This window comes from Durio zibethinus, chromosome 14 (assembly GCF_047325235.1).
Source record: "Durio zibethinus cultivar Kanyao isolate XHJ-2024 chromosome 14, ASM4732523v1, whole genome shotgun sequence".
Lineage (NCBI taxonomy): Eukaryota > Viridiplantae > Streptophyta > Magnoliopsida > Malvales > Malvaceae > Durio > Durio zibethinus.
In genome coordinates, this window is record NC_143175.1 from 3913133 (window position 1) to 3939221 (window position 26089).

The 26089-nt window shown below is 28.6% G+C and overlaps 3 pseudogenes; all 3 read right to left on the bottom strand.

Moving 5' to 3' along the window:
- Positions 1-8036: 8036 nt before the first annotated feature.
- On the bottom strand, positions 8037-9796 carry LOC111295189 (benzyl alcohol O-benzoyltransferase-like; annotated as a pseudogene).
- Positions 9797-11291: 1495 nt separating this feature from the next.
- On the bottom strand, positions 11292-12084 carry LOC149514967 (benzyl alcohol O-benzoyltransferase pseudogene; annotated as a pseudogene).
- A 44-nt stretch (positions 12085-12128) lies between these two features.
- Positions 12129-13597, bottom strand: LOC111295033 (benzyl alcohol O-benzoyltransferase pseudogene; annotated as a pseudogene).
- Positions 13598-26089: the final 12492 nt, after the last annotated feature.

A 26089-nucleotide genomic window follows, 5' to 3' on the forward strand; every position in this document is an offset into this window, starting at 1 on the left:
ACTATGACTCATGTGATCAGATTTATAGTGCGAGATAATTACAAAGATTTAAGCCAAAATATATAGGATATATGGTTTAGATGTTGACAATCATTTTGCCACCATGCAGGAATCTTTCCGAACTCATCCACCAACCCAATTAGCATAAAATTAATCTTGAATCTACTTGAAATAGTTACTATTGCTCAATTAAATTGATTAAAGCGCTCTCCAAAATTAAGTAACTTTTTAAATTAATTGAATGATTGACCATAGATGAAACAAGTGATCCAAGTTGAACTTTTTTCTGCCTTATAACTTTTCTTTTTATTCTTTCGTCTAAATTTGAACATCTAGAAACGTATAGCATTAAAAAAAAAAAATTTAAATTTTACTAGCATATTGCGAAGTAAACCTGTTAATAGGCGAATAACTTGGTTTGACTCAAGCGGTGGGCATGATTTTTTAAGTTTTTGAGTCAGACATGTTAATTTCGAGTGATTTAAACATTTTAATTTGATTAGGTTCATTTTTTATTTTGTATTAAATATTTACGATCATTTTATATAAGTTGAAGCTTGATTAATTCATTTTTGAATTATTTGAGTTTGAAAACCCAATAGAAATTCTAATTAATTGTAAGCCTTATTTTGAAATAATAGAAGTACAAATTTTTATTTAAATAAAATGATAAAATTTAAAAACTCTTTAATATTTAAACCATTAAAAGAAAGTTGTTACGTTACATCACAATTGAACGAAGAAGGAAATGAAATTGCAAAAAAGGAAACAAAGTTTAAGATGATGATAAAATTTAAAAACTCTTTTAGCCTTTAAAAGAAAGTTGTGGTTATGTTACATCACAATTGAATGAAGAAAGAGATGAAATTGCAAAAGGGAAACAAAGTTTAATATGAATTTATTTACTAATTACAATGACATCTCACATGGCAATTCATGTAATATCTATATATATATATATATATATTATATAAAATATATAGAATATAAATATTATCATATCATAATTTATGATTACATATAAAATATAAAAATAAATTTTTGTATTAAATATAAAAATAATTTTTTTTATTAAATTTATATTTTTTTATTAAAATTTTAAATGATATTCTTTTTATATTTTTTATATCGTTATACTATTGTATTACAACACCGCATCCACTCCAAACACAAGCCTCGTATTACATATTCGTCTTATTCTGTCCAGAACATTCCTTTTTACTAATGTCTCATTTAGGAAGACAATATGGGGATCGTTCTTTTTCGCTAAATCTTGAAGGGCTTGAACTGCCCATGGGTTTCCAAGCCCGGTAGTTCCAAGTTAAGATTTTCATTACGATTGGGGGGACTAGAAACCAGTATCTGCCGTTTGGCTATCATTGTGGCTTGAGTCGTACCCCTCCACTTTGCTCCTTTTGTACTCCATCTCGACTTCCATAAAGTCGTCCTGTAAAATATTTTCGATATCTCTCTTTCCTCCTATCATTCTGCCTGCACTTTACATGGATTCGTTTTTGATTCGTTTTTGTTACATGCTAACTTCTTCCATAGAGACTTGGTCCCATGCAAAGGTTTTACATCTGCTTCATCTCTTGAATTTTCAGTCCCTTTTAATACTTCAGACGCCCTACCTCTCTGCGGTGCATCGATCGATGTCCCTACTACATTACTCTTCCCAATTATTTTGGTGTTTCCCCCCACCAGCACTTTAGACTATCCATTATTAACGGTCTCCGTCAGATCGTCCTCCTTGGGCCTATTGTACTCTACCCAATGTGATGGATCACCAGCTGTAAAAGGAGGCCTACTCACTTTAATGAACTCTTGACTGGAGCTCATTTGCACCCTCTTCTGGTTCACACGATAGTGCATGGATTCGGTATCAGGATATTCCATGCATATCTTCCTTTCAGTAAAATCTATAGTATTTGATTCCCCAGATTTTCCTCTTCCTGATTATCTGCTGTCTATTTTGAAATTTCTCAGATTTTCCTCCTGCAATCCAGTTTCCTCTCTACTTATGACTCTGCCCAGCTATCTAACCCATTCCACATCAGCCCTACCTCGCGTTGACCTATCTACTCCCCCTCCTTCGGTCGGTTGCTCGCCGATGTGTTTGTGTTTTTTTCTTTTGTAAGCTTCCCTTTCAATGGTGACGCCCATAACCATTCACCATACTGCGTCCTTGGTTCTCTTCCCTCTTCTATTCCAAGATCCTTAATAAAATCTGAGAATGTGGCCAATTAACCCGCACTTAAAGCAAAAATTAAGCAATCTTTCATACCATAGTCTTCCCATCCCACCACATGTTGGCTATCCTGTACCCTGAGGATAATTGCTCTCTTTAGCGGTTTCTGACTATCTATAGACTCTTAGTCACAGGAATCTGGCCCAGCCCCCTTCTTCCAAGCTTGCATCCACACTTGACAGCTTGCCAATCTTCTCTCCAATGCATTTAGCAAAAATCTTGAGATCTCATTCCAAGAAGTAAACCATATACTCTGACCCAGAACATTGCCTTATGAAACTGATACTTGCTTGCCGTAATCGCGCTTTGTAATGTTCCATCAACAAAAGGTTTTTGACAAAAGTCCAGGGTGATCATCACAAAAAACTAATCCATAGTATATTTTAATCTTTATGATTACCCCATTTTCTCTCGATATTCAGGAAAAAAACTAAGATCAAATGATTTGATGAATATTTATTGATATATAAATTGAGTTCTACTTGTTAAATTTGGATCACCACGAAACTGCTTAAACAAATATACTTGATTCCTCACTTTAAATTAAGAAATATTACATATTAGTTATAATAATTCTATAATTGAATTAATTAATCTTAGTTAATAGGTAACATGGCATAAGATGTGGTTTCAACTTCGCCCCATGAGAGTTACTGCAGGTCTAACCCAATTCATGTTAGCCGTACGAGACTTTGGTTCATCTTGTGCCATAATGACTCAGTTAATGTAGTATTATTTGTGCCTTTTAACGATGATTTCCTTTTTTAGATATTATGGTATATCCTATGTTGCATCTCTTTGAGACTTTGATTTTGGTCCTTATTGTCAACGGTTTGAAACTCACTTAGAATTTTATTTTTACTTTGGATTTTACGTTTTAGGGTTCATTTATCTTTCTGTTAATTTCCTGTTATGTTTAGGCCTTATTTGATAAAACATTAAAAATGAAAATATTTAACACTTTAATTTTTTTTTTCAATGTGTTTGACAACACATTATAAAATTCACTTAAAAGAATTTTTTCAATAAAAAAATATTGAATAAAATAAGTAAGCATAGACCTACTTATCACTTAAAGTGCACAAGTTAAATAAAACAAGTTGCACAAGCTGTTGCAGCAAAAATGCCACACACTTGCTTCAACTGCTAATAATATGCTGATAAAGTACTTAAGAAAGGAGCAAAATATTATACTTTCAGGGTCTTCTTCAACTAAAACTTGCAGTCATATAGAATGAATTCTGTAATAAATTGATTTGAATGGATTAAATGCCAATTAACACTAATATGTTGATAAACTATTGTAAACATTTAATTTTATCTTGAACAATTTGATCCTTTTTAATTTCAATTTCGAGTCATATGTGTCAATTTCGAGTGATTTAAACATTTTAATTTGGTTACGTTCATTTTTTATTTTGTATTAAATATTTACAATTATTTTATATGAATTGAAATTTGATTAATTCATTTTTGAATTACTTGAGCTTGAAGATCCAATAAAAGTCCTAATTGATTGTAAGTCTTATTTTAAATTAATAAAAATATAAAAATTTACTTAAATATAAAAATTTACTTATATAAAATGATAAAATTTAAAACCTCTTTTAATATTTTAGCCATTAAAAGAAAGTTGTTGTTATGTTACATCACAATTGAACGAAGAAAGAAAAGAAATTGGAGAAGGGAAACAAAGTTTAATATGATGACAAAACTTAAAAACTCTTTTAATGTTCTAGCCATTAAAAGAAAGTTGTGGTTATGTTACATCACAATTGAATGAAGAAAGAGATGAAATTGCAAAAAGGAAAAAAAGTTTAATATGAATTTATTTACTAGTTAAAATGACATCTCACATGGCAATTCATGTAATATATATATATATATATTATAAAATATATATAATATAAATATTATCATATCATAATTTATGATTACATTTTAAATATAAAAATAAATTTTTTTATTTTTATTAAATTTATTTTTTTATTAAAATTTTAAATTTTTATATTTTTTATATCATTATAATATTGTATCTAAAATTATTAGATTTAAGTAACATGAGTGCCTCGCTTTCATATTACTTTTATGAAATGTTCACGCTGTTTTTTTTTTTTTTTTTTTTTTTGCTTTTCCCTATATATGCAATTTAAGGAAGCAACCATACCATTTTTTTTTTTTAGCATTTTAAAATCTTTATTTTTTGAAATTCTAAAATACTTCACTATGGAAAAAAAAAAAAAAAAACCCTCCATATTGTGCAATAAGAAGTTGAGTAAAACCAATGGTAAACGTTTGCGGACTTCATAGTCACGACAGTAAAGACATTTAATTCATGGACGTCCAAACTCCAAATTAAAATTATATTTTATCTTTATATATATTGACAAAAAAATGTAATAATTTATGGACTAGAATAAACAAGTAATACAGATGAATGAATAGTAAAATATAGTTTTTTTTTTATATATATATAAAAGAATTGAAAATACAAAGAGAATTTAGTTGCTCTGTTTTGGTGGTTCACTCACTGTTTTTTTTCTTTCAATTTCAGCTTTTGAGGTTGTTTCGAGCAATCCTGCTCTTTGATCGACCGTTCTTCTCATGGATGCTTTATCAATATATTTTAAATTGACAATAATTAAACTCCGACGATTTAAACTAAAATTGCAGCATTTTAATTTTTCTTATTTTTCTTTGAAGAAAATATAATGTGCTTGTATTTTTTTTTTTCATTTAATCAATGTCCTGCCACAATTTTATATTATATATGTGAGTTTATATAGTTCAATGTTAAGTTAAATTTATTTAATTATATGATGGTTCATTATTTTTATATTAAATATAATATATAATTATAATTGTAATTTTAATATATTAATCCTTTTATAAAAAAAAAGTTCATGATGTGAAAGGCAAAATCAATTGGCTTTTGTTACTTCCTTTATTCTTTTTTTTTTTGTCTTTTTTTTTTTGGATTTTTCAGAATTATGTTTTATTTTCTTAACATCTAAAATTTTTATTTTTTTACATTTTAAAATTTTTTATTTATAATATTAAAAAACATAAAACTTTAAGTTTATAAATTTTTTTAATTTTATATTAAATATATTTAAATCATTGTTTTTAATTTTATAAAAATTAATATAAAACAAACAAATAGGGAAAGAGTGTAATTAAATCAAATTAATAGTTTTACCAATTATCTTTGGTGATCAGAGAACGAAGACAATTGTCATGTCACTTACTTTAATGGATCATAAATTGCACTTGGATTGTGGCATCCAACTTTACGTTACGTAGTAGGTGCATGCATATTCTCAAATAAAAAAATTCTACCATTATTAGATTAATAATTTCAAAATACTACTTCAAATTTAAAAAAAAAAAAAAAAAAAAACTTAAGGGCCACGAAATATTAAAAAGTCAAAAAGTTTTTTGTGGTCCATGAATGTATTTACTCTCCTTGATGTGGTTTCCACGCAAACCAAGTGGATTTCATGGGTCGAGTGGTCAAAGAAGAGAAACGTGTTTTTTAATTTTTAAAAAAATACTTAATTTATTATATATCTAATTAAAAAAATTATCATAGAATATGCATTAAAGCTAGTGAAAGAGGCCAAGACAAGGGCTACGGAAGAGTACATGAAATCAACAGCAGATTTACTCGTGCTTAGAGGTCGACCAAATGTTAACTTGGTTGGATCTTTCCTAGTGTCTGATTTAACACGTGCCAAGTTCTTAGAAGTTGATTTTGGGTGGGGTGAGGCAGCCTTTTTTGGACCAGCCACTAGTTGGGAGCTAATAAGCTTTTATATGCCGTCAAAGAATGAGAAGGGAGGGGACGGTATTGTGGTGCCAATTTGCTTGCCAGCCCCAGCTATGAAAAGCTTTGTGAAGGAGCTGGATGGCTTGTTGAAGGATGAGACAGCAGCTGTTGGTGCATGAGGGTAACATATTTTAACTAATTTTAACCATATTGGATATATAATTTGTACTTACTCTACTTGATGTGGTTTCCACGCAAACCAAGCGGATTTCATGGGTCGACTGGTCAAAGAAGAGAAACGTGTTTTTTAATTTTTAAAAAAATACTTAATTTATTATATATCTAATTAAAAATATATCATATGATTAAATTTTTTTTTAAAATCATAATTTTTAAATGATAATTTTAATAATATATAGATTGATTTAAAAAATAGTCGATTGTTTTTTATTTTCTTTTGAAAATCATCATCTTTACCATACGATGATTTATTAATCCTAAGAATTTATTTCTGATTCTTTCTCGAAGATGCTATTTTACTTGCTTTTTTTTTTTTTTTTTTTAAACTTGAAAACCATATAGATTCAACCACTTAATGACTTTTAGTTGGATATCAGCATCACAAATGACTTCAACTCTGAGTCATTTCTGACTCTTTTTATAAGTTCTTACCCTTTATTGTTATTAATTAATATTTTATGTTCAATCATTCTTTTACTTATTTTAATCTTTCTATTTTTGTCACAATAATCGTTCATTTCCACTAGTACAGGTTTTTTTTTATTATTATTTTTACTTTCCTTAATAATTTCAACTGAATTTCTAATGTCCATCCCCTTTGTTGATCATATTCCTTTTCCAAAGAAATTAATATAATAAAAAATATTTTAACAATCAAAATTTAATCTATGACAATTTTCAATATATAAAAAAAACCAAAAAAAAAAAAAAAGTCGGCCAAAAACAAAAAAACCCTATTGTCGTTTATTTTGGGCTAAATAATTGGGCTTGAACTTTCAAGCAACTTGGGCTAGGCCCAAATAATCTCATGATTTTTAAAAAATGAAATGAAGATTGAAAGTCCCACTGCCTCAAAAATAAATTTTAAGAGAAAGCTTTTTTTCTTTTTTTTTTTATGGCATCCAATATTAAACCATAATATTTATTTTGGGTACATGTGAGGATACAGGAGAAAATGTGGGAGCATGTACCTTAATCTTTCTAAAGAGGGCAATTACTGTTACATCAATTCTGAGTTAAAGACGGAAATTTTTAAGGCCCGAGTATCTTTTGGAGCATTGACTTAGTTAAGGGAATAAGGAATGAAATTCATCGACTGTATTGGATAATTTATTTAAAATAAAGCAAATGAAAGGAGATGGGGAAAAAAAAAAGAAGTACAGAATTTCTCATTTTCTTTAATTATTACAAGTCAAACCTTTAGTCTAACAGTGGTGGGCTGCTGGAAATCAATCAATTTCTTTCTTTCGTCCTTTAAAAGTACGTTCACAGGAATAATATGAATTACATTTAATAATTTTAAATTGAAGTAAACATTGAATATCAAGTAATTAATTTTGAAATAATCGTTTTAATAAATTGTTAGTAAAATAGAGTATTTCTTTTGACTACCGAAAAATTATTTTTCTAGAGTAGATGATGTATTTATCTAAGCATTTTTTTACCTTAACAATCTCAAAATATAATTGTAGTGATGAAATCTTAACCACTTGAACTGATTGACGAAATAATACTACAAGCAAAAGTTCAAAAGGCTTTTGTCCATGCAATCGTCTTTATATCTTTTAATTTCTTATGGGCCTGTCTTCTTAATAGTTCAATTCTCGCTTCTTGGCCTGCTGGTATTGGGAGAGTCATTCATTATTGGGAAGGTTATATTTTGCTTATATTTTCTAAAAATATTGGAACTAAAAATTCAAATATGGCTGAACTATTGGCTGTACTTTAAGCACTTTTCAACGTGGTTGAATGATCATTGGTTTTTAAGGCTATTTGGGTTCAAGTCATTGGATTTAGATCATTTCAGTTTAACTTTTTGGGTTTTAAAATTAAATTAAAAATCATTTTGAGTACATGAAAGCTTAGTATCTCTGAACAGTTGGCTGGTCCACCAAACTCTGCCTTACACCATCCAAAATCAACCTCTCTGAACCTGGCTCGTGTTAAATCTGACACTACGAAGGATCGAACGGGGCTAACATTTGGCTGACCTCTAATCACCATCAACTCTGCCGTTGATTTCATGTACTTTTCAGTTACCTTTGCCTTGGCCTGTTTCACTAGCTCTACCGCATACCCTAATGGGTTTTGGCATAGTTTTCCTGCAGTTGTTAGAGCCGCCGGCAATCCAAGTGCGTTCCCATAAAATCCTGATGGCAAGAGAGGGTTAAACTTGGTCTGTGCATTGTCAATGCAGATAAAGCGAACATCTTCATTGGATCCAAGTTCCAATGATTTTGCAGTTAAGATATCAAAAGTTGAACATCGGAGATTGTGGGGGACAAATCTACGAAGAGCTGAATTTTGAGTTGGTCCAAAGAAAAATGAGCTATGAACCAGGCTGTCTGTTGGCGTGATTGTACCTTGGCGATAGTCTCATTATCGTACTCGTGCTGCACACATTTTGTGATTGGTCTCGAGCATTCAAGAGGTGCCTTTCCCAAACTGGTGTAGTTGAAGGAGCAAGTGCACCTCGTGCCATTTCCCCCATGGCAGACATGAATTGAATGAGCCCAACAGCATCACTCATGGCGTGGTTAAATCGAGGGGGCGGGGGGGGGGGGGGGGAGATGAGACCACCACATTTGAAGCGTGACACCTGTTCATTTACTAAAAAATAGAAGACTATGAAGTCATTGTAGCCTTGTATCTTTGTTTTAGTAACTCGAGCAAAAAGAACCAATTAAAGCCTAAAAATCTCCACAAAATGATTAAGTTAATTCTGCGACCTATAACTTATATTTGAGAAATAAATTGTCCTATTTTATATTTATTTTATATGATTAAATAAAAGATTGAATTTTTTTTGAGAAGTAAAAGATATTCATTGATAAATAATTGAAATACAAAACAATGACGAGATTAGCAAACAACGCATCCATATCTCTTGTCAAAAGAAAATTACAATCGAAAAGAATGAACCAACCGTATTTAGAAAATTTCTTTTTGACAGCTCTAAATTCATTGATAAGTACTGTACCTATTCTCGCTAGATCTGGTTTCCCCATCATCAATCCATTCACATTGAATTAAATAGATCCAGACATAGGTTTGAAACGAAGAATTCTATAAACATCATAATATTCCAATTACACTTATAAGATGAATACCTGAATTTGCTGCAACGGGCAATTTAGCACATCATTGGAGCCAGGGGGACTTCATAAAGAAGCTCCTCGTAACATGAAAATGGTGGATGAAGGGCATCACCAAATTCCTCAAGTGTAACAACAGCATCAGCATCAATAAATAAGACATCTTCCCCGATACAATCAGCCATAAGCTTCCGGTTTGGCCCTTCCCTTAATCTACCAGCAAATGGATAATAGAACACTAGGGTTGCTGCAAGTGCTTCCCTTATAACTCTAGCAGGGTTCTTTCCTTGTTTGGAAGCGTTGCACCGATAAAAATGGAGCCCCCGAATTTGGAGATGTCCGAGAGTAGTTTACACTCATGAGGGACGGATTAACTGGGGCGACTAGCTCCGGCTTATGCCTTCATACTCTAAACACTAGAGAAGTGGGTGGTAGCAGTGCCATGGCTAAAAACTTCAAACTAATCTATTAGAAGACCAATTGGAGAGTCCTGTTTCTCTTCTTCTTCTTCTTAATTCTTTCACTATATCCTTGTGAGATTTATAGGTGAATTTCCTTTTTCTTTTTGTGGGTTCAGCTATTTGCAGGTGCACTAGCTGAGATCAAAGAAATATATATGTGGTTTAATAAGATTTTGACAAGCACTTTGCCACCAAGTGTTTTTCCCTTTACTGACCGCCTAAACTACATGAAATCAATGTCGAATTTAGTTGACACTTTTCATAATAAACCCTAGAAACCATTGCTTGCTAGGTTAATTAATGTGTGCTTTTAAATATACATCTTTCAATCGTTGCTAGGTTAATTAATGTCCAGCACCAGCCACCAGCACCTATATATTTCTCTTTGTCTATGGTTGGCATAGGTGACAAAAAGACCGAATTTTTTCGTTTGCTGTTTGAGCTCGTATCCATTGAAAAGCTATAAGAAGATAATTTAATTTTCATGAATTTTTTAAACTTGAAATAATTAAACTTATTTGGATCAGTCTAAGAAAGAAATTGATTGGATAAAGTCCAATATATTATCACCACTTAATAAAAGTAAATAAATAAAGCTATTTCAATCATTGTCAATGCCAATATTGATCCTCTCTTTGAAATTATTGTTGAAAGTGATTCCTCGGTTGTTACCTTGTGGTTTAATTCTATCTCTGAACGTTCGTCGAAGTATAACACTGTTTTAAATAGGTTCTGCAATCATTATGCTAAAATCAGGAGAGTTTTTTTTTTTTTTTTTCATATATTTAGGGAAACAAACTCCTTCACTGATTCCCTTGCTAAACTTGGTGTATACAGAAGTACTGACCTTGTAGCATGGCTTTAGCCTATTTTCTTTATTAATAAATTATCTTCAACTTTCAAAAAATAAAAAAAATAAATAAAGGGTTCACCAGTTAACAAAAAAAATAAATATAGTTAAGTGCCAAATGTTAAACCTTAAATAATAAAATTTTTTTGCTAATTTAAATCACATGATGCTTTTCTATAATTTATCCAAAATTATATTATCATTAAATTTTTTAAAATATAATTATCTAATTGAATTGATTTCGATTAAAAATCTAACAAATAATTATACAATTGCAAAGGTATCTTTTGGTCTATAAAATGGGAATTCAAATTATTCCATTTGCACATTAAGTACATTGATGAGTGCACCGTAGCATTTTTTTGAAGAGTAAAATATTTTATTAGGAATAAAAAAAAAAGAAAATACAACAAGGAATAAAATCACCCAAAAACATAAACAAACTTGAGCTCCAAAGAGCTTACAAATGGAAATAATATATAGTCCAAAAAACAAAAGAAAAACAATAATTAAAAAAAAACCCACATAAAAGTCTATAAGCCTTTAATTTCAGCAAGCAACACCCTGCATGTTTGGTCTAAACTACTTAACATGAGAGCAAATGAGTGTGACTAAATTGCATAGACTGTTGTTATGCATTTATTTTACAAATTATATATCCAATATGGTTAAAATTAGTTAAAATATGTTACCCTCATGCACCAACAGCTGCCGTCTCATCCTTCAACAAGCCATCCAGCTCCTTCACAAAGCTTTTCATAGCTGGGGCTGGCAAGCAAACTGGCACCACAATACCGTCCTCTCCCTTCTCATTCTTTGACGGCATATAAAAGCTTATTAGCTCTCAACTAGTGGCTGGTCCAAAAAAGGCTGCCTCACCCCACCCAAAATCAACTTCTAAGAACTTGGCACGTGTTAAATCAGACACTAGGAAAGATCCAACCAAGTTAACATTTGGTCGACCTCTAAGCACGAGTAAATCTGCTGTTGATTTCATGTACTCTTCCGTAGCCCTTGTCTTGGCCTCTTTCACTAGCTTTAATGCATATTCTAATGGATTTTGGCACAGCTTTCCTGCAGTTGTTGAAGCCGCTGGGTAACCGAGTGCATTCCCATAATATCCTAATGGTAAGGAAGGATTAAACTTGGACCGAGCATTAACGATGCAGATAAGGCGAATATCTTCGTCAGGGTCAAGTCCCAAGGCTTGTGTACGACAACGCCATATGCACGCAGATAAGACGTCAAATGTTGAACAGCGGAGGTTGTCAGGGACAAATCTACGAAGAGCTGAAATTTGAGTTGGTCCGAAGAAGAAAGAGCGGCGAACCAAGTTGTCTGTTGGAATAATTGTACCATATGTGCCAATAGAATCGTACTCGTCGTGTAAACATGTTATGAGTGGTCTGTTGTTATGCATTTATTTTACAAATGATCCAATATGGTTAAAATTAGTTAAAATATGTTACCGTAATGCACCAACAGTTGCTGTCTCATCCTTCAACAAGCCATCCAGCTCCTTCACAAAGCTTTTCATAGCTGGGGCTGCCAAGCAAACTAGCACCACAATACCGTCCTCTCCCTTCTCATTCTTTGACGGCATATAAAAGCTTATTAGCTCCCAACTAGTGGCTGGTCCAAAAAAGGCTGCCTCACCCCACCCAAAATCAACTTCTAAGAACATGGCACGTGTTAAATCTGACACTAGGAAAGATCCAACCAAGTTAACATTTGGTCGACCTCTAAGCACGAGTAAATCTGCTGTTGATTTCATGTACTCTTCCGTAGCCCTTGTCTTGGCCTCTTTCACTAGCTTTAATGCATATTCTAATGGATTTTGGCACAGCTTTCCTGCAGTTGTTGAAGCCGCTGGGTAACAAAGAGCATTCCCATAATATCCTAATGGCAAGGGAGGATTAAACTTGGACCGAGCATTAACGATGCAGATAAGGCGAATATCTTCGTCAGGTCAAGTCCCAAGGCTTGTGTACGACAACGCCATATGCATGCAGATAAGACATCAAATGTTGAACAGCGGAGGTTGTCAGGGACAAATCTACGAAGAGCTGAAATTTGAGTTGTTCCGAAGAAAAAAGAGTGGCGAACCAAGTTATCTGTTGGAATAATTGTACCATATGTGCCAACCGAATCGTACTCGTCGTGTAAACATGTTATGAGTGGTGAGTCCCGAGCATTCAGGAGGTGCCTTTCCCAAACCGGTGGGGTTGAGGGAGCAAGCGCACCTCGTGCAATCTCTCCCATAGCAGATATGAATTGGGATAGGCCAGCACCATCACTCACTGTGTGGTTAAACCGGTGAGCGAAGATGAAACCCCCACATTTCAAGCGCGTCACCTGTTAATTTAAAAAAAAAAAAAAACCTTGTTAGAATGTCGTGCATTTAGATTCAATGATCAAAATTTAAGTTTTAACAATCTCGATTCAGTGATATCAAAGGGATAAACTAGAGTTATAAAGAAAAACCTGAATTAGCAGCAATGGGCAATTTAGAATTTCGTTAGAGCCAGGGACATCATAGAGAAGCTCCTCCGAACATGGAAACGGTGGGTAAACCGCATCACCAAATTCTTCAAGCGTAACATCAGCATCAGCCTCAGTAAACAAGACACCTTCTCCAGTACAATCAATCGTAAACTTTCGGTTTGGCCCTTCCCTTAGTCTACCTGCCAAGGGATAATAAAACACTAGGGTTTGAGCCAGTGCCTCCTTTATAACCTTGGCAGGGTCTTTGCCTTGCATGGAGGAGTTGTACCGATAAAAATGCATCCCTCGAATTTGGAATTGGTGACCCTCTTGGTCATCAATGTCCGAGAGTAATTTACACTCACGAGGGGTTGGCTTAGCTGGGACAACTAGCTCAGGTTCATGCCTACGGACCGTAAACACTAGAGAATTGGATGGTAGCAATGCCATGGCTAAAAATGATGATCGGAATTAAAGCTAAGGTCTTCTTTTTCTTCTGCTTATGTTCTCTCTAACTATGATTCATGTGATCAGATTTATAGTGCGAGATAATTACAAAGATTTAAGCAAAAATATATAGTATATATGGTTTAGATGTTGACAATCGTTTTGCCACAATGCAGGAATCTTTCCTAGCTCATCCACCAACCCATCAGCATAAAATTAATCTTGAATCTAGTTGAAATAGTCACTATTGCTTAAATAAATTGATTAAAGTGCTCTTCAAAATTAAGTAAATTTTTAAATTAATTGAATGATTGATCATAGATGAAACAAATGATCCAAGTTGAATTTTTTTCTGCCTAATAACTTTTCTTTTTATTTTTTTGTCTAAATTTGAATATCTATAACGTATAGCATTAACTTTTTTTCTTTTATTTTGCTAGCATAATGCAAAGTAGAACTGTTAACTGGCGAATAACTTGGTCTGACTCAAGCGGCGGACTTGATTTTTTAAGTTTTTTATTTTTTTTATTATTAGATAATTATTTAATTTAATTTTAATTTAAAAATATTAAAATATGGAAAATGATTCATTTAACATTTTTTTTCTAGCCCATTGATTAACATTCATTCAACAGTTAATTATTATATATAAAAATCAGCCCCTCGCTTGTTTTCTCTTTCTTCTCATTTTGTTGCCTGTTTTCTCCATACAAGCATTATGTATAAACAATTTCTGATTAAAAGTTTCTCGCTCAAATGAAGACAATTTAGTTGAAAATCCTCTAATCATGAGGAGTTCAAGCTATGCTTCTGATCTACAATCTTTAAAAGAAATCTTAATTTGATAATTTCCATTTAAAAAGATACTTAATATTTGATTAATTTTTTATTTGCCACTAATTGAAGTGTTTAACACTTGTTTTTCAACAAAGGAAGCAACACGCACAAAAAAAGGCTAATGGAAATTTGAGTTTGAATAAAACAGGAATAAGTAGAATGGCAAAGAAAAAAAAAAACCCAACAAAATGCCACGAATTCTGTTTATTTTGCACTTTCCTTTCCTGTCCTTCATAAATGAGAAGAGGAAATTTCTTTTCCTTCCCTTCATATTCATAAATGGAAAAGATGATTTTTTTTTTAATTTAAAATAGTGGATCTCTAATTTTAGTATTTACAATAGCTTTGATCTCGGAAAATTTTTCTTTTTGCATTGGATGAATAAAAGAAACAAAAATAACTAGATTGCGAAAGAAAATATGAGGGAAACAATAAAAAAAAATTTAAAGAAATTATTTAATTTTAACCGTTAGATGAACGTTAATCAATAATCAATCGATAAAAAAAAATGTCAAACTCTTTTTTTAAAAAAAAATTTGAACGTAGATAGACTGTTCAATTTCTCATATCAAAATAAAATATATCGTTTTTGACAGTCTAAGACAAATAATTGTAGGTTGTACATTCGAGATTATCTCAATAAATGACCACTGATAAGATTCAAACCCAAAATTTTTTTATTGAAAAAAATAAACTTTAACTAATTGAGTCAACTATTTATTCGTACGTGAAACTCTTTAGTTTTACACTCGTTTCCCGTAAAATAAAATGTTTTTAATATTTCTATAATATTTAAAATTTAACTTAATAGATTGTGTTCAAAGTCAAACTTAAATTTTGAAAATGTCAACCAAATATGCCCGACTCGATCAAGCCTTTTTTTTTTCTTAGCCAATGAAGATTTTATTAATCATTTAAAAAATCACATAGCAGTTAACATACACCTTATCTAATTGCACCAAATACGTTCCAAGCATGTTAACTCAAATATTCCGAGTGCACCAATCTATTACCATCATGCACTAAACAATTCCATGCTATCGATTCCCTCTTTGGTCAACGTGTGGGCCATCCCATTAACTACCCTCGATACATTGGTCATCGGTACTTCTTTCAACTCCTCATTGTATGAATCAATTGATAAAAAATGTCCCACATCCTCTATGGTTCGAACTTCACCTCTTAATACTAAGCATCGGCAACCTTTGAATCGATCATGATTGTGACACCTCTAGTGACTAGTTATGAAAATTGTTACCCTTTGGCTACTTTATAATTAATTTATATATTCTTTAAACACTGAAATTTTAATTTTGTAATAATTTTTAATAAATTACTTATTTAAATAAAGTATATATTAAACTTTATTTAATTTTTGTCAAATTTTGTATACTTAAATCAATGTCTTTTAATCTATTGCTTTAAATTGTCAATTTTAATTTTTAGTTAATTATTTTTTAAAAAAAATCTCACAAATGTTATCTAATTTTTTTTTCTAAATCTTATAGGATCATTCAAAAAATTATAATGATTTATGTATAGTGATTAGATCATCATATTTGATAACCATTTAATGATTTTATGTGATAGTGATCATAGATCATCAAGAGTGATTAAATTATTGTTTTTGAAAGTAATTTAATTTCTATTCAAAGGAGTGATAAACTTTAATTATCGGGATAAGATGATATATAAAATTAATAATAATAAATATTACTCATTTAATATATGAATTATGAACTTGTTTCTTCTTTAAATTAATTTAATTATTTTATGTAATAATTTTTATATTTTCAAACTACTATTCATTATAACAAATTCAAAAATATTTTTTGAGATTTTTAAAAAAATTTTAAATTTATATATAATTTAATCTTTTGACTTTAATATATTATTTTTATTTTCTAATTCAAAATTTTTTTACATAATTTACACTATAAAAACTAGTTTACTATTAATAAATATATATTTAATTTAATAATGTAATCATATTTGTCATGAAGTAAATAAAATATTACTAATATTTATATACAAATTTTATCTTTAAATAACATTGAAATTATTAACTTGTACATATAACTATTATAGCGTGCTATTATAATGTGCATAATTATTTTGATACTTTCGAAAATATTTAATTTTTAGTAATATCAAACACAATAATCTTTATCTTAATAATAAGATCACTTCGATAATTAAATTATCATAATGATCATTAAAATGTTATCAAATGCTACCAAAAAGTACAATTGAAATCTTTCAATATCCTAAATTCCTAATATACATACATACATACATACATACATACACACATACATATATATATATATACACACACATGAAAAAAGAAAAAAAAAACTAAAACACGTAAAGTTTGTTAGAAAATCAATAGCATCAAACTAACCTACAGCGATTGAGACAAATGAAATGTTAGTGCAACCCAGATTAAATCAACCTTGTCATTATTTTAATCACCGATCAAATTATTCATTTCAAAAAAAAAAAAATGTCAACTGCATTTCCTTTTAGACTTGACGTATTATTTGACTGTATAGCCTGTCGCATGCAATTAATATATGTGTGATGAATATCAAATTTGTCTTTTTGTTTGTTCTCAGCCAATAATGGATTTTCATTAATAAAAATATATCAATACATTGAGCTCATTAGATACAACATGTCACAATACACTAAACAGCACATCTAAATTCTTTTATAGTCAATCATGAAGAAGGCCAGAAAAATTCACACCTAATTTTGTCGGAACATCTGCAAAAGCATTGACTTCCCTGCAACTGTGTATAATGTCAAACACCCTAAGAACATTTCTTAGTCTATCAATCTCTTCGAAGACCTTCCATTGTTTCTAAGGTTGACTTTAGCTTTCGCACTCTAAATCTTAAAAATCACGTTTAATTGTTGGTTCATGGTGTTTGATGCAACTTTTGAAATGATTGTTTTTATTGTAAAAGCATAAGCATCAAAATTTTAAGTGCAAAAAATAAATGAAACTATAGTTTAAAGCTTTTTATTTAAAAAAAAAAAAAGATTAAAGCTTCTTTAAGAACTGGTAATTTTATATAATAATAAATATTTAACGAAAATTTTTTACATTATCATTTTATCTTTCAATAATTTAAAAAATTATTAAAAAAAATTATTATTTTATTTCCATCCAATTTGATTTTATTTGCTTTATTTTAATTAACAAAGAGATTTTTTTGAAAAAAAGATGATTTTCATGATATATGTTCAATTATAATTAGTGTTATCATTTTAATCACTCGATCTCTCTCACTTAACATGGAAAGAAAAAAAAAATTAAAAAGTTTCTTTTTCTAATTCCTTTAAAAATTATTTCTTACCATAATATGCAAGCATAATACAGGACAGAGCAGTTGACATAGAACAATTGACATAGATTGTGACATGGAATGTTAAATGAGAAATTTGTTATCTTTTAACGGTCACCTAACCAAAATTATATCAAAAATATTATTCTTAAAAATTGAGTGATTAAAAAGATCTAAAAAATATTAGGAGACAAAAATATTATATTATTATTTTCAATATATATTTTAAAATTAAATATAAATATTATATTATTTAATAATAAAATACTTCAATACTCAAATTGGGTTGCCTTGAGAACCTAGGTGTGTTCTCAATAAAAAAACAGTACTACGCATATACAGAAAAAATTAGGACCATAAACAGTAATGCATTAGACATTTAATTAAAAAAATCATATGCAAATATTTTTCTCTTGCATTTTATTTTTTTTGATAAATTTTTGGATTTTATTTATTATTTTTTTCAAATTGATTCATGCATATTTATTTATGTAAAATGTAATAAATTTATAAAAATTTATCTTTTTATATTTCATATTTTCTCAACGTCATCAAAATTTTTTTGTCATCAAATCTTAAGGCTTCTCTAGTTATGTTTATGTAAGCAAAAAGCAATAATTAATGAAAAATTTAGACTCAGCTTAATTACTGATTGTTTCAGACATTTCGGAGGAGAATTGAGAGATTCAATATTCAAGTCTCTGTCATAATTGTGTAAAGTATTATTTAATCCTTTTAAAATTTGATTCGATAAAAATGAGAATGTCTTACTTATCACCCTTGTTCTCCTCCTTCAACACGCTACTCGTATATAAAGATATTTGATAAGGTTTATTATGTGGATACTTACATGGATATATATATTTTACACATAAACAACATCTATTATACATAATTTAAATTCAAATATCAAAATTTTAAAAAATACAATCTTACCCAAATTATCTATGATTAATTTTTTACGATTTTTTTTCAAAAATAAAAAATCTCAATAAATTTTAATAAAAATATAAAATTTTAAAAAAGTAATCTTATTTGATTAAGATTTCAGCTAAAGATGTCTTCTATTTAAGTTTAAAACTAGTAGCTTGCCTGTTCTTTGCTGCAAGATTTGCTTACTTTGTTCTAATTATGAGATCTCATCCTCAATATAAATTCAAAAATAAATATGATGATAAAATTTAGTAAATAATTTGAAACATTCAAAAAATATTAAAATGATTAAATTTCAAAGATAAATAAAATAACATATCTAAAAAAAGAATAAAGCACAATTCCTATTCATTGTCACTTTTAATAATGGAACCATTGCTCCTTGTATATAATCTCTATCAGACCTACAATTTACATATGTAAAGTTAGGTAAAAACCATACAAATGTCAACTTAAATCAATTAATAAATCTAAAGAACAACCATAAAAATTTTGAATTCAACTTCAAACAAAAAAGGTAAAATTAATATCATCTCATAGTTAAATACTAATTTATTTGTAAATTATAATGGTTAATACCAACTCATACTTCAACACAATTTAAATTTAAATCTTATACCAACTCAACATTTTAAACGCTGAACACAGCCCCATTAAAATAACAAATCTTGTAATAATTCAAGAAATTATAATCTATTTAGAAACCTCACATTTTGCAATGAGAGCAATAAGCACTAAATGGAAGGTAAATATTTATTTTTAAAGACTTTGAAAATTGGTGCCACTTAATTTAAGACTCTTGGAGGGTTTCACTAACTTTATCTCGGCTTATTTATAGGTGCATTTATTCAATAAAACTCAACCAAAAACAAAGAGATCTCACATGCTTTAATGCCTATTTGTATAACAAGGAGGATAATTACCGTGTTAGGATCCCAAATTTTAACAATATGACTATCTATAGTAATTAATTTTGGTCACTCAAAGTTCAAAGTATTGTGCCATTTAGTATCCAAAATTGGGCAATAATACCTATATAATAATGATACAATTTCCAAAAATTAATAACTGAATCAAGGAAAATTGAGCTCGCTGGTGAAAGAAGACTTCACACACATACCCACCTATAATTTTCTCACCAAAAAAGGGATATATAAATGTTAATAAGTACCTTCACTTGCAAGTGATCCTTAACTTGGATAGGTGATGATGAAGGTATGTCATAGATCAACACCTGCACATGATGAAATCCCATGAGATATTTAAGGAGATATAACAAAAATATAAAAAAATACAAACATGATAAGATCAATTATCACTATTATAACATCATACCTTTTCGCATTACTTACAACACTTATGAAAAAACCTCCATTCTCATCAAACTCTGTTATAGTGACTTCCTATAAATCAAGTAATAGCAATATGAGTTTTAAACATGAAAGAACATAATGGAAATTCATATATTTTCCACTACATGAAACACATGAGGCTATGACATGGATCTTTGTAGTGATATGCAGAATAAATACTAAAAAGTCAATTATATTTCCTTGTTAATGTTTCTTTTCAGGCATAGTAAAAACAAATTATTGCTATTAAATGTCAGAAAAAGCTCTAACTTTCAAATTTATATACAGAAGGCCCACAAGTGATCAAATAGCAAAATAATCCTCAAAGTAAATTTATAAGGTAGACAAAAGGCTTGAACTAAAAAAAAATCTTTCTATAAACCAAAACCTACATAAGATACTTACAACAAGCTATTTATGCATCAAGGATCAAGATCAAGTAGTAAAAGCTACCACATTAGCATCAGTAGTAGGAATAAGTGAAACAACATTTATTCTACCAATTGAAGCTCTCATTTTCATGTCAAAACATTCAACAACACCATCCATGAAAACATTATTGTCTTAATAACATAATCATGACCATAAAAGCAATTAGTCATGACATTGCAACAACCATATCTAATATTATCAATATGATAAGGGAAAGGAAAACATAAATAAAAGGTAAAAGGGGAAGACTATGGGCTTTGTGATATGGTAATAAATTTTGAAGAATAAATGCATACATCTTACTCAATTCTTTAGACCCTAATCTTTTTGTTATTCTAGACTGTAAGGACGATTGATGATAAGATAAGAAAGATAATACCTTTAACTTTGTTTGTTTAGCTCACCATACAACTGAGAAGATCAAATCAGATGTGAGAGGCTAGAAAGTGAAAATGGTAACTTTATTCCACATATTATACAATATTGCAAAGCGAATAATCATGTTCTAACATCTTTATTCAAAATGGTTTACATCTTCCAATGCCTAAAGGTCCAAATAATAGTCATGGACCTCAGGATTTGACAAATGCAAGTACTAAAAGTGCTACCAACATGAAAAGAAATGATTGTTCAAAAGAAACTATGTAATGATGACAGCGGGTAAAAGAAACTCCTACCAAAGTGAAAAATTTTCAAAGTTTCTAATAAATCAAGTAACAGCCATAGGCATACAGCTTTTCATTGGAATGAACAACAGAATAAAGATACTCAAGTTGCAATAGGTTGTAGAAAGAAATGGAAATAAGTAAACAAAATATTCAACATTCAACAGCACCATCAAGACCAAAAGCGTAAGTGAAATTATAAGAAAGGCCTGAAACCACCAATTACTGTAAATCTAACTTTTGCTGCTAGAGGGTCCAAGCTTTTCTTTTTTCTATTAGTGATGAATTGCAAACAATAATAAAGCCAAGGGCTTGTAGGGCCTATAGCTAGTTATGGTGTAACACGATTGAGACAATTAAGAAAGAGAGAGTAAAAAACAATAAAAAGAAAATGATAAAAGTGATTTTGTAAAAACCACTATTTGCAATTGAGAGATTATGCAAAGCACATAATATAGTTTAAATACATTTTTATTGGAGTTATACACCAAAAAAAGAATCAAATAATATTTTTTTATAAACTTAATCCTTTGAATGTTAATAATTTTGTAGTGACATAATAAGCATAAAAAAAAAAACTGATAACACATGAATGACACCCAAATAAATGTAACAATAAACCAAGAAAGTAAAAACAAAAAAGATAATTTACGTGTGCTTTTAATATGAAAGCTTGAGGGAGAAATCAACACAATTAGAAATATTAGCATAAAAAGTTTTATCACTTACTATAACTAAAGCTTTTACAGGCCATTTTCAGTAGTTGAAAAAAAGTTTCTACTAGTGCATTATTATCCATAATTAGCTTATTCTTAGGATCATTTTTCAGTACCATTCCCTAATTCTGTATATCAAAACATTTTTCAAGCACATCATCCATTTTTTATATTATTGTAAATAGAGCTATGAAAGGAAATAGTCAAGACAAACTCAAGCCCCAAAAGAATTCATAAATCTTTTTACATACAAAGTTTGAGCTTTTCTCCATAATAACAGTTTATTAAGCAATGAAGTATGCTAAATATAAGAATTCAACAATGAATCAAAAAATAAAAAAAAATTTAAAACATGAAACTAACATGTATTATGTCAATGTACCTCTGAGTTTTTTGCAATTTTGAAATGCTATTAAGATCATCGTAGTTAAGGGCTTCGATATCAGCCAGGTCATCATCAATATCTTTTTTCATGTTTGTGACATCATCATTTTCTTCCTCCTAAGAAATAAATATGAATATCACTATTAACGGTAATCATTAAATAAAAGATAACTGAACAAAATGAGAATGATTTGAATCTTATAACAATGTTGACTTTGTTGTCTGACAATTCATCAAGGTCCGCAAGAAATGAATTAACTAGAGTTGGCTATAAGTTCACCAATATAAAAGTCATAAAATGAAATTACCATTATTCAATTGAAAATATATAATATTCCAAAAAAAAACTGAAGTAATCAATGAAATTGAAATGTAGTTCAAATCAAATAAAAAATAAACACAACATCAATAGCTTAATATAACAAAGAAAAAGCCAAAATAACATGGACTTAAAAGTTAAAACAAATTCAAACAAAGAACGATCTAATTTTAACTTCAACGTTCATCCCAAGAATTCTAAAATGATTTCAAGATCAATAGATTCCTACAAACTACAAAAAAAAAATGACTAAAATAAGAACAAAACTATAATTACAAACTCAAATACCAAATACATGTCATCATGCAAAAAGCTAAAAACCATACAAAACAATATACATGAACAAAAAGCAATAAAATAGCTATTACAATGTCGACAACTACAAAAGTATCAATTCAAGACTAACAAAACAACATATATGGATAAAACAATAAAGTATAAAACTAATAGCTTCCACTGATACATAACCCACAATTATTAACCTAAACCAAAAAACTATAGTTTAATAAAAAAAAATATTATACATAAAAAAAATCCAAATACAAAACTTATACCCAAAAAATCCCATAATCACATAAAAAGAACAATTTGCATAATGCAAGAGAAAACATAAATAATTAATTGAATAACATGCATGCATAGAAACAATAATATTAAAACACCAACAAAAAATACATTGACAAAAAACAAACCACCTACAAAAAAGAGCAAAAAAAACCAAGAAACCAAACATGAGAAAAAAAGAAGAAACTCACTTGAATAAAGAAAACAAACGAAATAACAAAAACACTAAAAACTATAAAAAAAATTGAGAAGAATAGAAAAAATAAAAACCAAAGCTTAAAAGTAACTTTCATTATTGAGCTACAAAGAAAAGAAGAAATTCACTTGGACAAACAAAACAAATAAAATAGGAAAAATACAAAAAAAAGAGTAAAAAAAAAAGTGAGAATAAAAAAAAGAAAAATAAGTGAGAATAAAAGAAAAAACAATGAAACCATTTAGAAGCTTTGGGATTATTTTGTTCCAAAATTGCCCATATAATTTTTTTGATATATTGCTTAGTTGCGCTATTAAAGTAAATTGATGACAAGTTTTATTTAAAGTTATAGATTTTCAACTGGGTATTTTTATTTTGATAACTTTCTTTATAATCCTTTAATCTTTAATTTTTTAAATTAAAAAACATAAATCTCACTTATTATATATATTTTTTTAAATTCAAAAGATATTTATTGTCAATTTAAAATTTAAACATCCTAATTATCATCATGCATCTATAAATAGTATAAGGTGCAGAGTTTTTTTTATTTAATTTGTAACTTTTTTTTTAAAGATATTATTACTTTTATGATTTTGTTTTTATAAAAAATAATATTTATTTTTTACTTTGGTAACTTTCTTCGTAATCCTTTAATCTTTAATTTTTTTAAAATAAAAAAACACAAATATCACTTATTATATATATTTTTTACATTCAAATATCACTTACTACATTTGCATTTTATGTAAACCTTTTTTTATATAGTAAATTTCTCTTTTTTACTAATTAAACAATCAAATTTATGAAATGAATTTAATTAAAAATTTCAATGTCTTAAATACTTATTAATATATTTTTCTAAATTAAGATGGAGGTTAAAAAGTTATTTAAAAATTTTGTTGATAAATTATATTTTTTATTTTGGAATTTTTATATTTTTAATTTATGAAATTAAAAATCAAATCAAAGATTATAACATTAAATATATAAATTTAATAAAAAATAAAAAAGAGAAAACATACAAATATTTGGTGATAAAATTTTTTTTTTAATTTACAAAAATTCTGTGTAAAATTTTAATGAATTAAAATAAATATTATTATAAATATAAAAATTCCATGCATTTGCACGGATAAAAGACTATTTATATATAATCCCATCCTCTCCTTTTCTAATTATTTTTAAATGGTAAAAGATGTTTTCCATCCATAGCATTGGCATGTCCATCATCACTCATCAGGCCTCCTTGCCCTAACCAAAATCTATATCTTCAATATGACAAATTTGGAAGAAATAACAATAGCCAGAAGCAAAAATAACATAACAGAATTTTAGCTTTAATATCAAAAAATAATTATGCTTTCATTGGCTTAAGAATATACTATACAAAAGTGTCATAATTTAAATATAGAGGATTCTCATTAATTAAGAAAAAATTTATATCATATCATAATATCCTAAATATTATTTTAATTATAATATCGTAATTCTTAATAAGATTTTAATGTCATAAAAAATATATAATATACTATTTAAATTTAAAAAATTCTGACGTGATACTTAAACTATAAATTTTTTAATAAATGTAGTACTCACACATAACGTAGCTAACTTTAAATGATTACACATGACGCATAAATAACCTTTCAAATATCATATTAATTAATAAATTCATAATTTAGATATTATATTAAAGATTTTTCAAATTTATATATCATATTAAATATTTCACTATAATTCATAATATTAATCTTTCTTAATATTACACTTAGGCTATTAAATTACATAATATTACATTAATATTCTAACTTGACACGTGTCACAATCGACGCATAGAAGGATCTGCTCATTGTAAGGGCATGGTCGACCTCTAGTCACGAAAAAATCAGCTGTTTGATTTCATTTTGTCATCGTTTACCTTTGCCTTGGTCTCTTTCACTAGCTCTATTACTAATGGACTTCGGCATGGTTAATCCCAGAGTTATTAAGAGGTTGTCGGGTAGCCAATTGCATTCCCATAGTATCCTAATGGTAATGGAGGATTAAACTTGGAATGTGCATTTACGATGCAAATAATGCAAACATCTTCCAAATTGATTTTCATTTAGTTTTGAGTTTTGATATGGAGTGTCTTTAAAATTCTTTTTAAGGTTAGTTAATATATTATTTATAGTAATAATTTTATATTAAATGCAATAATTGATAATTTTATTCATGATTTTCAATGCATGATATAAAACAATTCGGTTAGCAAAATTTTTATTTTTGTGTGTCACATAATTCTTATGCGTTTAAATCGTTATATTGCATATATTTTTTTTATCAAAATTCTATTTATGAGAGAAAGAATTTTAATTCTACAACTAAGTTTAGTAGATAACACATATTATTTAGGATATATTTAAAAAATAAAACAATTATTGTCAATGAAATATTGGTTTAATGGTAAGAAAAAAGTTCTAAAACTCGATGATATTAGGTTTAAGTTTCGATGTACATGAGTTTAATTATTTAGTTATTTTTTAATTTGTTAATTGATTATAATATAATAATAGATTATATGGATGTAATATTTGATTATGATTATAACTTATAAAAAATATTGTTTGTAAAATAAAAACATTTAATTTTTTCAACTTTTATTTCATAGTCAAATATGTAAATCTTGTGGCTATTAATAATTTGTAAAATGATTTAGAAAATTAAAATTAAAAATATATATTTTTATTAGTAAAATAACG